At 43.8% G+C, this 13110-nt stretch overlaps 1 protein-coding gene across 4 annotated transcripts in view; it reads left to right on the top strand.

Annotated features, from left to right (window-relative positions):
* Positions 1–13110, top strand: part of LOC123993523 (follistatin-related protein 5-like) — a 234127-nt gene that overhangs the window by 40684 nt on the left and 180333 nt on the right. The gene's annotated exons all lie outside the window — the stretch shown is intronic.

The following is a 13110-nucleotide window of genomic DNA, read 5'->3' as shown; positions in this document are numbered from 1 at the left end:
ACTGGATGTTTTTGGAACTAGTAAACGTATTGCGCCAATGTAAACTCAGAATTTCTGATATAAATATTAACTTTATCAAACAAAACATACATGTATTGTGTAACATGAAGTCCTATGAGTGTCTTCTGTTGAAGATCATCACTGGTTAGTGATTCATTTTATCTCTGTTTGTGCTTTTTGTGACTCCTCTCTTTGGCTGGAAAAATGGCTGTGTTTTTCTGTGGCTTGGTGGTGACCTAACATAACGATTAATAATGAGATTTCTGTTGTTTTGAATTTGGCGCCCTGCACTTTCACTGGCTGTTGTCATATCGATCCCGTTAACGGGATTGCAGCCCTAAGAAGTTTTAAGGGTCTCTTTTCCAAGCTTAAAATTATAAACATTCAATCCAGCATGATTTCCTCCCTTCTCAAAACAACCATTAACTTGGAACTGGGAAATCTCACTTCAGTGAGTTCAAGACACCTGGGAACTCGGGAATTAAAGTGTTTCGACTGGGAAAATACGTTTTGAACTCGGAATTGTAAATTTGGGAACTTGGGCCTCTTTCTAGATCTATGACCTGAAGATCACTGATGTCATCATGATTTCACTTTGTTTTTTTCCGAGTTCCCAGTTGTCTTGAAAGCACCAGAAATCCAGAGAATGCCAGACTTTGATGACAAAGTTTGATGACAAATTTGCCCACAAAGGAGCGCCGCGCCACCTTCCTGTTCAAGTGAGCACAACACAACAAGGTTAGTCCAAAAATGTCCTGCATGCTGCTGCATAAATGATGTAATATGCCAGGGAGATATGTATACTGTAGCTAAGAATGTAATAGTAAGTGTATGTTGTGTAGTAAACTGTTAGAAGCCCATGTGCCTCACCCTAATAATTTGGTCTATTTTCCCCTCTTAATTTTGCCTATGGTTCTGACTTGGTCGTGCACATGTAGCCTATAACTTGTTTTAGAGAAATGTAATCATTGAGTATTGTAAGAGTTTTCATTGTCTGCTTACTACTTCCGGCGCCGACTGAGATGGCCGCCTCGCTTCGCGTTCCTAGGAAACTATGCAGTTTTTTGTTTTTTTACGTGTTATTTCTTACATTAGTACCCCAGGTCATCTTAGGTTTCATTACATACAGTCGAGAAGAACTACTGAATATAAGATCAGCGTCAACTCACCATCAGTACGACCAATAATATGTTTTCCGCGACGCGGATCCTGTGTTCTGCCTTACAAACAGGACAACGGAATGGATCGCATGCAGCGACCCAAAAAAACGACTCCGAAAAAGAGGGAAACGAGGCGGTGTTCTGGTCAGACTCCGAAAAAGGGCACATCGCGCACCACTTCCCAGCATTCTTCTTGCCAATGTCCAGTCTCTCGACAACAAGGTTGACGAAATCCAAGCAAGGGTGGCATTCCAGAGGGACATCAGAGACTGCAACGTTCTCTGCTTCACGGAAACATGGCTCACTGGGAAGACGCTATCCGATGCGGTGCAGCCAACGGATTTCTCCACGCATCGCGCCGACAGAAACATACATCTCTCTGGTAAGAAGAGTGGCGGGGGCGTATGCCTCATGACTAACGGGACATGGTGTGATGAAGGAAACATACAGGAACTCAAATCCTTCTGTTCACCTGATTTAGAATTCCTCACAATCAAATGTAGACCGCATTATCTTCCAAGAGAATTATCTTCGATTATAATCACAGCCGTATATATCCCCCCCAAGCAGACACATCGATGGCTCTGAACAAACTTTATTTAACTCTTTGCAAACTGGAAATCATTTATCCGGAGGCTGCATTCATTGTAGCTGGGGATTTTACCAAAGCTAATCTGAAAACAAGACTCCCTAAATTTTATCAGCATATCGATTGCGCAACCAGGGGTGGTAAAACCTTGGATCATTGTTACTCTAACTTCCGCGACGCATATAAGGCCCTGCCCCGCCCCCCTTTCGGGAAAGCTGACCACGACTCCATTTTGCTGATCCCTGCCTACAGGCAGAAGCTAAAACAAGAGGCTCCCACGCTGAGGTCTGTCCAACGCTGGTCAGACCAAGCTGACTCTACACTCCAAGACTGCTTCCATCACGTGGACTGGGATATGTTTCGTATTGCGTCAGATGGAAATATTGACGAATACGCTGATTCGGTGTGCGAGTTCATTAGAACGTGCGTCGAAGATGTCGTTCCCATAGCAACGATAACAACATTCCCAAACCAGAAACCGTGGATTGATGGCAGCATTCGCGTGAACCTGAAAGCGCGAACCACTGCTCTTAATCAGGGCAAGGTGTCTGGTAACATGTCCGAATATAAACAATGCAGCTATTCCCTCCGCAAGGCTATTAAACAAGCTAAGCGTCAGTACAGAGACAAAGTGGAATCTCAATTCAATGGCTCAGACACAAGAGGCATGTGGCAGGGTCTACAGTCAATCACGGACTACAAGAAGAAACCCAGCCCAGTCACGGACCAGGATGTCTTGCTCCCAGGCAGACTAAATAACTTTTTTGCCTGCTTTGAGGACAATACAGTGCCACTGACACGGCCTGCAACGAAAACATGCGGTCTCTCCTTCACTGCAGCCGAGGTGAGTAAGACATTTAAACGTGTTAACCCTCGCAAGGCTGCAGGCCCAGACGGCATCCCCAGCCGCGCCCTCAGAGCATGCGCAGACCAGCTGGCCGGTGTGTTTACGGACATATTCAATCAATCCCTATACCAGTCTGCTGTTCCCACATGCTTCAAGAGGGCCACCATTGTTCCTGTTCCCAAGAAAGCTAAGGTAACTGAGCTAAACGACTACCGCCCCGTAGCACTCACTTCCGTCATCATGAAGTGCTTTGAGAGACTAGTCAAGGACCATATCACCTCCACCCTACCTGACACCCTAGACCCACTCCAATATGCTTACCGCCCAAATAGGTCCACAGACGATGCAATCTCAACCACACTGCACACTGCCCTAACCCACCTGGACAAGAGGAATACCTATGTGAGAATGCTGTTCATCGACTACAGCTCGGCATTCAACACCATAGTACCCTCCAAGCTCGTCATCAAGCTCGAGACCCTGGGTCTCGACCCCGCCCTGTGCAACTGGGTACTGGACTTCCTGACGGGCCGCCCCCAGGTGGTGAGGGTAGGCAACAACATCTCCTCCCCGCAGATCCTCAACACGGGGGCCCCACAAGGGTGCGTTCTGAGCCCTCTCCTGTACTCCCTGTTCACCCACGACTGCGTGGCCACGCACGCCTCCAACTCAATCATCAAGTTTGCGGACGACACAACAGTGGTAGGCTTGATTACCAACAACGACGAGACGGCCTACAGGGAGGAGGTGAGGGCCCTCGGAGTGTGGTGTCAGGAAAATAACCTCACACTCAACGTCAACAAAACTAAGGAGATGATTGTGGACTTCAGGAAACAGCAGAGGGAACACCCCCCTATCCACATCGATGGAACAGTAGTGGAGAGGGTAGCAAGTTTTAAGTTCCTCGGCATACACATCACAGACAAACTGAATTGGTCCACTCACACTGACAGCGTCGTGAAGAAGGCGCAGCAGCGCCTCTTCAACCTCAGGTGGCTGAAGAAATTTGGCTTGTCACTAAAAGCACTCACAAACTTCTACAGATGCACAATCGAGAGCATCCTGGCGGGCTGTATCACCGCCTGGTACGGCAACTGCTCCGCCCTCAAACGTAAGGCTCTCCAGAGGGTAGTGAGGACTGCACAACGCATCACCGGGGGCAAACTACCTGCCCTCCAGGACACCTACACCACCCGATGTTACAGGAAGGCCATAAAGATCATCAAGGACATCAACCACCCGAACCACTGCCTGTTCACCCCGCTATCATCCAGAAGGCGAGGTCAGTACAGGTGCATCAAAGCTGGGACCGAGAGACTGAAAAACAGCTTCTATCTCAAGGCCATCAGACTGTTAAACAGCCACCACTAACATTGAGTGGCTGCTGCCAACACACTGTCATTTACACTGACCCAACTCCAGCCACTTTAATAATGGGAATTGATGGGAAATGATGTAAATATATGACTAGCCACTTTAAACAATGCTACCTTATATAATGTTACTTACCCTACATTATTCATCTCATATGCATATGTATATACTGTACTCTACATCATCGACTGCATCCTTATGTAATACATGTATCACTAGCCACTTTAACTATGCCACTTTGTTTACTTTGTCTACACACTCATCTCATATGTATATACTGTACTCGATACCATCTACTGTATGCTGCTCTGTACCATCACTCATTCATATATCCTAATGTACATATTCCTTATCCCCTTACACTGTGTATAAGACAGTAGTTTTGGAATTGTTAGTTAGATTACTTGTTGGTTATCACTGCATTGTCGGAACTAGAAGCACAAGCATTTCGCTACACTCGCATTAACATCTGCTAACCATGTGTATGTGACAAATGAAATTAGATTGGATTTGATTTGATTTGACCACTTTATTTATCCTATGGTTCTGACTTGGTGTACAGGGAGAACATTGTAAGAACAGCCCTTGTTCTGAATTCTGTCGCTGTATATTTCAAAAGTGCGTAACAAATAGTTATATTGACTATGTCTGTCGTAGCTCGCTTATTAATGTCTTAATAGAGATTACGGCCTCTTATGCACCTGTCGTCCTCTTATGCTATAGTTTGTACATCTCAATTGTCAGTAGAAACCACATTTGTTTAAGCAAGTCAGCCATATCAGCTGTTTTTTTTAAAGGCAGTAAATGAGTATGAATGAACTGTTTCGCTGCCAGACAAGGCTCAGTTAATAGCCATGTGTGTCAGTGGTAAGATATTGGGACTGCTGTTGGGGCTCTGCTGTTAGGACAGCTTTATGTAGGCCCTAGCAGTTTGTGGCCACCGTTTGCCACCATTATAGTGCAATTCATGTATTGTTTAGTGTTGTGTTGTATAGTGGGTTTGCTGCCAGGCATCCCACCCAAAAATGTGGTTTGCCCCACCAAGATTTACAGTTGAAGTCAGAAGTTTACATACACCTGAGCCAAATACATTTAAACTCAGTTTTTTCACAATTCTTGACACTTAATCAGAGTAAAAATGCCCTGTCCTAGGTCAGTTAGGATCACCACTTTATTTTAAGAATGTGAAATGTCAGAATTATAGTAGAGAGAATGATTTATTTCAGCTTTGATTTCTTTCATCACATTTCCAGTGGGTCAGAAGTTTACATATACTCAATTAGTATTTGGTAGCATTGCCTTTAAATTGTTTAACTTGGGTCAAACGTTCTGTGTAGCCTTCCACAAGCTTCCCACAATAAGTTGGGTGAATTTTGTCCCATTCCTCCTGACAGAGCTGGAGTAACTGAGGCAGGTTTGTAGGCCTCCTTGCTCGCACCCGCTTTTTCAGTTCTGCCCACAAATTTTCTATAGAATTGAGGTCAGGGCTTTGTGATGGCCACTCCAATACCTTGACTTTGCTGTCCTTAAGCCATTTTGCCACAACTTTATAAGTATGCTAGGGGTCATTGTCCTTTTGGAAGACCCAAGCTTTAACTTCCTGACTGATGTCTTGAGATCTTGCTTCAATATATCCACATAATTTTCCTGCCTCATGATGCCATTTATTTTGTGAAGTGCACCAGTCCCTCCTGCAGTCCCTCCCCACACCATGATGTCGCCACCCCCATGCTTCATGGTTGGGATGGTGTTCTTCAGCTTGCAAGATCTCTCCCCCCTTTTTTCTCCAAACATAACGATTATGACAAAACAGTTATATTTTTGTTTCATTAGCCCAGAGGACATTTCTCCCCAAAATTATGATCTTTGTCCCCATGTGCAGTTGCAAACCGTAGTCTGATTTTTTATGGGGTTTTTGGAGCAGTGGCTTCTTCCTTGCTGAGCGGCCTTTCAGGTTACTTCGATGTAGGACTTGTTTCACTGTGGATATAGATACCGGCTTCCTCCAGTATCTTCACAAGGTCCTTTGCCGTTGTTCTAGGATTGATTTGCACTTTTCGCACCAAAGTATGTTCATCTCTAGGATACAGAATGCGTCTCCTTCCTGAGCGGCATTGACTGCGTGGTCCCATGGTGTTTATACTTGCATACTATTGTTCGTACAGATGAACGTGTTCGTACAGATGAACGTGGTACCTTCAGGCGTTTGGAAATTGAACCAGACTTGTGGAGCTCTACAATTTTTTTTCTGAGGTCTTGGCTGATTTCTTTTGATTTTCCCATGATGTCAAGCAAAGAGGCACTCAGTTTGGTTGCACATTTAACATGCTGATAGATATTAGGTAAAACTGATTTATGTTTTCCTGCATTAAAGTCATCGGCCACTAGGAGTGCCACAGAGCGTTTTCCTGTTTGCTTATGGCAGAATACAGCTCATTTAGTGCCAACCTTGCTCTGTGATGGAATGTAGACAGCTACAAAAAATACAGATGGAAACTCTCTCGGTAGACAGTGTGGTCTACAGCTTATCATGAGATACTCTACCGCAGGCGAGCAATAGCTTGAGACTTCCTTAGATATTTTGCACCAGCTGTTGTTTACATAAATGCATAGGCCCCCGCCAGTATTTTACCAGGAGCTGCTGTTCTGTCTTACCGATAGAGAGTATAACCCGCCAGCTGTATGTTCTTAATGTCGTTGTTCAGCCGCGATTCGGTGAAACTTAAGATAATACAGTGGAAATTTCTCCAAAAAAGTATGATCTTTGTCCCCATGTGCAGTTGCAAACCATAGTCTGGCTTTTTTATGGCGGTTTTGGAGCAGTGGCTTCTTCCTTGCTGAGTGGCCTTTCAGGTTATGTTGATATAGAACTAGTTTTTAAAGTGGATATAGATACTTTTGTACCTGTTTCCTCCAGCATCTTCACAAGGTCCTTTGCTGTTGTTCTGGGATTGATTTGCACTTTTCGCACCAAAGTGCGTTCATCTATAGGAGACAGAACACATCTTCTTCCTGAGCAGTATGACGGCTGCGTGGTCCCATGGTGTTTATACTTGCGTACTATTGTTAGTACAGACATGGTACCTTCAGGCATTTGGAATTTGCTCCCAAGGATGAACCAGACTTGTGGAGGTCAACAATTGTTTTTCCGAGGTCTTGGCTGATTTCTTTTGATTTTGCCATGATGTCAAGCAAAGAGGCACTGAGTTTGAAGGTTTGCCTTGAAATACATCCACAGATTCACTTCACATTTACCCTATTGATGCCAATTAGCCTATCAGAAGCTTCTAAAGCCATGAATTAATTTTCTCGAATTTGCCAAGCTGTTTAAAGGCACAGTCAACTTGTGTATGTAAACTTCTGACCCACTGGAATTGTGATACAGTGAATTATAAGTGAAATAATCTGCCTGTAAAGAATTGTTGGAAAAATGACTTGTGTCTTGCACAAAGTAGATGTCCTAACCGACTTGCGTAAACTATAGTTTGTTAACAAGACATTTCTGGAGTGGCTGAAAACAAGTTTTAATGACTCCAACATAAGTGTATGTAAACTTCCAACTTCAACTGTCCATGCTAAAATCACCACTGAGTTGATGCAAGCTTTGATTGGAATCCAGTGGAGTGTGCGAAGGAGCAAGGTGACATGAGAGAACTTGGGAAGGTTGAAAACCAGGCGGGCTGCAACGTACTGGATATGTTGCAGGGGATTGATGGCACAACCTAAAACACAAAACCAAATATACACTGGAGTTGCTCACCAAGACAACATTGAATGGCCTAGTTACAGTTTTGAATATTGTACAATCCAGCTGTGCAAAGCTCTTAGAGACTTACCCCAAAGGACTCACAGCTGTAATTGCTGCCAAACGTGCTTCTATAAAGTTTGGACTCGGGGGTGTGAATACTAATGTCAAGGAGCTCAGTATTTCTGTATTTCATTTTCAATAAATTTGCAAAATGTTCTAAAAATGTGTTTTCACTTGAACCCATCTCAAATTCATGCTGTGACACAACAAAATGTGGAATAAGTCAAAGGGTATGAATACTTTCTGAAAACACTGTATATCGACATCCTCGAGGACTTTCTTGTGACCAACCTGCACTCTCCAGTCTCTCCCTTGTCAAGGATCTCCCTTCTCTCTCATTACTGACATCCACACAAGGAATTACTCTGTGATGAGCACAGACAAATAACACTGGAGCACAGCTCCATGATAAAGCCAAATAACACTGGAGCACAGCTCCATGATAAAGCCAAATAACACTGGAGCACAGCTCCATGATAAAGCCAAATAATACTGGAGCACAGCTCCATGATAAAGCCAAATAACACTGGAGCACAGCTCCATGATAAAGCCAAATAACACTGGAGCACAGCTCCATGATAAAGCCAAATAATACTGGAGCACAGCTCCATGATAAAGCCAAATAACACTGGAGCACAGCTCCATGATAAAGCCAAATAATACTGGAGCACAGCTCCATGATAAAGCCAAATAACACTGGAGCACAGCTCCATGATAAAGCCAAATAACACTGGAGCACAGCTCCATGATAAAGCCAAATAACACTGGAGCACAGCTCCATGATAAAGCCAAATAACACTGGAGCACAGCTCCATGATAAAGCCAAATAACACTGGAGCACAGCTCCATGATAAAGCCAAATAACACTGGAGCACAGCTCCATGATAAAGCCAAATAACACTGGAGCACAGCTCCATGATAAAGCCAAATAATACTGGAGCACAACTCCATGATAAAGCCAAATAGTACTGTAGCATGATAAAACAGATGACTAGCCAGACATTCGGTTAAAGGTCTGCCTACGAAAAGTAATGAATGTTCTTTCCTCTGTGATAAAATATATCCATTAGCTAGGTGCATTAATAACAAAGCAGAGAAATACCATTACAGCTTTTGCATATTGTAAAATTTGTCTTATGAGTATAGACAGGTAAGCTTGGTTTATTTGTCAAACTGGTCTGTGGGAATGTATGGCCCGTTATGATAAATTCATAATGATAAATTCCTAACTCATTGTGTTGAATCTTTCTCTTGCTATTGTCTTTAAACCTGCTGTTTGTATTTCGCTTACAACATCTATGTCGAGGTGAATTGTTTTGAGGGGCGTCAAGCACCATCCACACAGAACAGTATGTCAAAGAGGTTAAATTTGCTTACCAAAGTGCACTTAAAGTCCATAGGAATGCAGTTATAATTGTTGAGAGGTGAGGTCTCTTAGCTACAGCAAAGACCTTGTTCTGGAATTGCTTTGCATGCCTTTACTCAGCCATGGATCAGGACAGAGTGGAGAATGATTGGGGTAACGGGTTGGAGTGAGCTGGTATTCTGTCATAACACTGCTTGTGCTCGGGTTTATGCCATTGAGATAAGCTGTGACCCCATTAGCTTTCATTAAAAAGACTGTTTCCAATCACAGAGCCATTCAGCTTATAGTATGGAGCTTTGTCTCTGTGGTCATCAACAGCCAATCGGCTGCCTTACCTGTGATGTCATTCCACAAATGCCCAAATGTCCCGCTGTTTTTGTAAACTAATCCAAATGAGTGATTAGGATTTTTTTTCTGATCCCCATTAGCTGTTTAAGAAGCAGCAGATATTCTTCCTGGGGTCCATACAAAACATAGAACATGAAAAAATACAGAACACTAATGGACTGGGACAACAAGTGTGAAATCGGCTAAGTCACAAATGCCCAAATGTCCCTCTGTTTTCGTAAACTAGGCCTAATCCAAATGAGTGTGAAATCATAGGTGTATGTATGGGCATATACCATATTAACACATTTTGTCATTTCTATTCATTTTCAAGAATATCCTTGTCCATATGAATTAAAGCACACATGTATTCAATTTCTGTTTTCAAATCAAATCATATCAAAGTTTGTGTGTTATGTGCGCTGAATACAACAGGTACACCTTACAGTGAAATGTTTACTTACAGGCTCTAACCAACAGTGCAAAAAAAGGTATTAGGTGAACAATAGGTAAGTAAAGAAATAAAAGCAACAGTAAAAAGACAGTGAAAAATAACAATAGCGAGGCTATAACAGTAGCGAGGCTATAACAGTAGCGAGGCTATAACAGTAGCGAGGCTACATACAGGCACAGGTTAGTCGGGCTAATTGAGGTAGTATGTACATGTAGATATGGTTAAAGTGACTATGTATATATGATGAACAGAGAGTAGCAGTAGTGTAAAATATGGATTGGCGGGTGGTGGGTGGCGGGACACAATGCAGATAGCCCGGTGAAATGGTTTAATAATTTTAGAATAAGGATATAATGTAACAAAATGAGAAAAATAGTCAAGGGGTCTGAATACTTTTTGAATGCACTGTCTTACCATGGCGACATGGGATGTTCCTGAGTGGCCTATTTACAGTTTTGATTTAAAGGTGATTCAGGGGTGTGAATACTTATGTAAATTAGATATTTCTGTATTTCATTTTCAAGAAATTTGCTAACATTGAGCGTAGATGGGTGAGATTAAAAAAAAATCCACTTTGAATTCAGGCTGTAGTACAACTAAATGTGGAATACATCAAGGGGTATGAATACTTTCTGAAGGCACTGTATGGTATTAACATAACAAAGGAATAGGCATTTTTACATGAGTTTGTTTTGACATTATCTACTTGTCGTAGCATCATAAAATGGAGCCAAGGAGAGGGCGGCTGATGAGAGCCACAGCTCATACGCACTGGGCCACCCACATGGCAAATCTAGATTAAAAGTGGATAAGCCGACAGAGAGAGAGAGAGAGATTTAGTTAGAGAGGGTGTGTATGTGTGAGAGAGAGAGAACCAGAGAGAGAGGGAGATAGAAATAGAGATTGAGAGATATAGCGATAGAGGGGGGAGAGACAGATAGCTCAACTTGATTAAGGTTGAAAGGCAAGCTTTAGTGAAACAGTGTCCGCAGGGTACGCAGAGTGGAGAGGCGGTATGTATATGTGTGCGAGCCTGTGCGTAAATCTGTGTGTGTTCGGGATTGGGTAGATAAAGCTTGAGAGAGATGCGGGCGGTCCGTCAGCTAGCTGTAACAGGGGGCAGATGGTCCATTGGTGTACAGCTGGGGGTAACAGGGCAGATGGTTCATTGGTGTACAGCTGGGGGTAACAGGGCAGATGGGCCATGGGTGTACAGCTGGGGATAACAGGGGGCACATGGGCCATGTGTGTACAGCTGGGGATAACAGGGCAGATGGGCCATGGATGTACAGCTGGTGGTAATAGGGCATAGATGGCCCTTGGTGTACAGCTGGGGATAACACGGGGCAGATGGGCCATGGATGTACAGTTGGGGGTAACAGGGCTTAGATGGCCCTTGGTGTACAGCTGGGGGTAACACGGGGCAGATGGGCCATGGATGTACAGTTGGGGGTAACAGGGCTTAGATGGCCCTTGGTGTACAGCTGGGGGTAACACGGGGCAGATGGGCCATAGATGTACAGCTGGGGGTAATAGGGCATAGATGGCCCTTGGTGTACAGCTGGGGGTAACACGGGGCAGATGGACCATGGATGTACAGCTGGGGGTAACAGGGCATAGATGGCCCTTGGTGTACAGCTGGGGGTAACACGGGGCAGATGGGCCATGGATGTACAGCTGGGGGTAACAGGGCATAGATGGCCCTTGGTGTACAGCTGGGGGTAACAGGGCAGATGGGCCATGGATGTACAGCTGGGGGTAACAGGGCAGATGTGCCATGGATGTACAGCTGGGGGTAACAGGGCATAGATGGCCCTTGGTGTACAGCTGGGGGTAACAGGGCATAGATGGCCCTTGGTGTACAGCTGGGGGTAACAGGGCAGATGGGCCATGGGTGTACAGCTGTGTGCTCGCTCCACCAGCCCCAGGGAGAAGTCTGCCAAAGGCCTATGAAATCGCTCCCCTTTAAAATGCGCCCCCAACAGACTTTCCATGCAAAGTATCTACTCAACTAATTGACAGTTATACAGTAGTCGTGTCTTTGAATATTGCAGGCAATATGTTCTTAGCTATAGGATGGATGGTATTTTTGACTCTCTCACAATTCCTGTTTAGTTGAAAATGAATAGTTGGTGGCAAATATTTATGCATTGTTATCTGTAGAACACTAATGGTGACAAGGCTTCAGACTTGGCACGTATAAGAGCCATCATGTTCCCTGATTGGACCATTCATGTATTAGAGCCATCATGTTCCCTGATGGGATCATTCTGTGTTGACGTGGATTGCCTGGGTAGTGGTCAGTAGGTAAAATGTTTTTGAAACCCACTGAAATTTGAAGGCAGTACCTGAACGTGTCCAACTGGAACAAGTTTTTAATTACAGATCATTTTCCTACAGTGTGCCTGTTACGAACATCGTTAGAATGAGACCAAGGTTCAGCGTGGTAGGCGTACATTTTTTCTTTATTCAAAAGGACACCGAAAAACAACAAAATAAGCAAACAAACTTACAGCTATATGCAGAGCAGAACGTAACTACACACAAACAATATCTCACAACTGAAGGTGGGAAAAAGGGCTGCCTAAGTATGATCCCCAATCAGAGACAACGATAGACAGCTGCCTCTGATTGAGAACCATACCCGGCCAACAAAGAAATAGACAAACTAAAATGCCCACCCAAATCACACCCTGACCTAACCAAATAGAGAAATAACATTTACATTTACATTTAAGTCATTTAGCAGACGCTCTTATCCAGAGCGACTTACAAATTGGTGCATTCACCTTATGACATCCAGTGGAACAGTCACTTTACAATAGTGCATCTAAATCTTAAAGGGGGGTGGGGGTGAGAGGGATTACTTATCCTATCCTAGGTCATGCCCTCTAAGGTCAGGGCATGACAGTGCCATGCTGAACACTACCCTGGTGAGTGAAGTGACCTTCTCTATACATGGGTAAGTAATGTGTTGGCATGGTGCGGTTCAACATACATGACTTGTCTGGTATCAAGAAGCCAATATGAGTCAAAATCCCCTTTAATTTCATACCTCCAAACTCTAGTGGCATATTAATGTTGACATGGCTCAATACCAGAGTACATTTTCTATTGACAGGAAAACAGCAAGATACATGAAACACTAGCAAGTATGTTATTAGGCATTCTGTCAACTGAGACAC

This window comes from Oncorhynchus gorbuscha, linkage group LG13, assembly GCF_021184085.1.
Source record: "Oncorhynchus gorbuscha isolate QuinsamMale2020 ecotype Even-year linkage group LG13, OgorEven_v1.0, whole genome shotgun sequence".
NCBI lineage: Eukaryota > Metazoa > Chordata > Actinopteri > Salmoniformes > Salmonidae > Oncorhynchus > Oncorhynchus gorbuscha.
The sequence above is the reverse complement of the archived record's forward strand: the minus strand, read 5'-3'. Positions and strand labels throughout refer to the sequence as shown.